General features: G+C 32.2%; 1 protein-coding gene across 6 annotated transcripts in view; it reads left to right on the forward strand.

Moving 5' to 3' along the window:
• Window positions 1–2,557, forward strand: part of LOC127852809 (chitin synthase chs-2-like) — a 179,381-nt gene that overhangs the window by 53,836 nt on the left and 122,988 nt on the right. The gene's annotated exons all lie outside the window — the stretch shown is intronic.

Raw genomic sequence — 2,557 nt, forward strand, 5'->3', positions numbered from 1 at the left:
CACAATTTTTCTGAATGCATTTTCTTTTTAAAGCGAGATTATACGATTTTGTTATAAGTGTTAAAGTGTAATTTATTGATAAAATATGTTACAATAACACAAAATAGGCAAGAAAAAATACACATTGAAGACGAATTTCATAAAATGCAGCAAAGACAAATTAGCGCCCCGAGCCGATTGTGACGAAGATAGTTCGTACATATTTTCCTACAATAACCGAAGCATTCGTCTTGTTATTAGGATCAGAGTTAGTGTTCGTGTGTCGTATGATATACATATTGGCGAATTCGACTGTACAGACATTTTCGATTTCAGAATTAAATATCTGGCTTTTTTCGCATTTGTCGACTTAACTTTTATTGTAATTTATATTGAAATATTTATATAATAAGTTTTTTACACATTTTATATACATTCATAAATATCTGACAACATCGTATAATCTCGCTTTAATTTAATGATTGTATTTCATTTTCTTTTAAATTAATTACTATTTTATTACAAGAAAACATAAAACATACACGGGAACGTACAAATACTGTATTTGTAGCTGTTTAAATTTATGCGATAATTAGTTGGTAACTTATACTTCTCATATATATATATGTGTGTTCTGCCATGAATAATAGAAAAATCTTCACAACTTTATTTTTATTGGTTTGGTTAAATGGTTAATATTTATATCTTATTGTCATGTTCGTTTTTTTTCGTCCGACTCAGATTTTCTCTAAACAGTTTCCGTTTAAAAACCATTCAAAATATGTCGACGTAAACATGACACAAATATCAATACATTACCTTGACTAAAAACGCCATAGTTGACTGCAAGCAGCCTTCAGTTGACAGTTGCACTGGATAAATAGTAAATAAGAGTAAGGTCACTAGTTCATTTATTATATATAAACTAATTTCTAAACTTATAAATCCTTTAATTTTATATAAATCTAAAATTAATATGATACTGTATGCATAATAATGTAAAGGTCCATATATTATTAAAACAGAACTATAACATCCAAATCAAAGGGAGTTATTCTGTAGAATATTTGACAAAATACTTTGACACTTTCCGCCTAAACTTGATTTTCGGTAAAAGGGACTTCCTTCAAACTAAAAATACCATAACGCGGAAAGGGTCGTCCCTGATAAGCCTTTGCGGACTGCACAGGATAATCTGGGTCGACACTTTACGCATATGCATTAAGCCCAGTTTTCTCAGAACGCGGCTCAAATGCAAGATTAGCCATCTGTGCAATAAAGCTACAGCATATATCGTGTAAACAAGAACAAGATCTTTAATATGAAATTTATACCCACCTTAATTCGAGCTCTATTTCTTTGGTTTATTTGACTACCTTACATTCCTCTCGTCCAGCCACACTGTTTAAATAAATGCATTTTATGTGCATTCCGTTTAAATGTTTTTTTGTTACTTTTGTTCCAATGTCAAAGAATGACTTTGCATAAACGAACCTATATTTTTATTGTGTATTAATGTCATGAGTTGTGTTTTTATTCTTTAATATGGAGTGTTTTTTGCATATATGAAAAATGGTGGAATTGTATCATTGTATTGATAGATTAACACGTTACATGGAGCTTTTATAGATAAAAGAACAATCGAACGAACGGACAGATAGGAAGTTGATGTTGTCAGCATCTGACTTTCAGATAAAATATTTTTTATATTCACTTAATTTTGTTCCTTCTACATTAGGTTTATGCCTTGTTGTTTGACAATTGGTGCTTTGCCATAAATGAAGGACAGAGAATATATGAGTCGTGTTCTGAGAAAACTGGGCATAATTCATGTGTGTAAACTGTCGTCCAATATTAGCCTGTGCAGTCCGCACAGGCTAATCAGGGACGACACTTTTCGCTTTTATGACACGTTTCGTTTCTCTTCTTAGCACAAATATATATATATATATCAAATATAACACAAAGGTGAAGTTAAATTAATGTAAGCTGTTTATGAATTTTCATACCGATAACTGAGATCTGTTTACATATAAACATAAACCATATTATGGTTCGTCTTGACATTTGACAAACCTTCAAGCAAGGCTTAACACTGTATTGTAGAAAAAAATTCCTCTGAAATACTAATTCATCATTTCAGAGCGATTTCATCATCTTATTAAATTGCTGACGTCAAAATACAAGTAGAGGTTCTGTGAGGATTTCGCATTTATGTCCGCATGTGCACGTTGCTTCCAATAGAATAAAAAAGATCGTCGTGCGAATATCTGAGTGAAATCATTTTCATAATAACGTGCATTAAAAATGTCGTCGATCTGAAACACATTATCTTCATAGCAAAATTAACCCACCTTCACGGCGAGCATTGAGGTCTGCTTGGCGTCAAAGAAATCCACTGCTAGTATATGACGTCATCATGGAGTAAGTTGTGACGATATTACATTCCGTGCTGTTGGTATAATACTGCCCTCACCACATACACCTTTTATGGGATACCAAAGGGGTCGAAACTTTAACTTCTGCTCGAGCAGAAAAATCCTGCTCGACCAGCATTTATTTTTAGATTATGGCATTA

The sequence above is a fragment of the Dreissena polymorpha genome, chromosome 12 (genome assembly GCF_020536995.1).
Source record: "Dreissena polymorpha isolate Duluth1 chromosome 12, UMN_Dpol_1.0, whole genome shotgun sequence".
NCBI lineage: Eukaryota > Metazoa > Mollusca > Bivalvia > Myida > Dreissenidae > Dreissena > Dreissena polymorpha.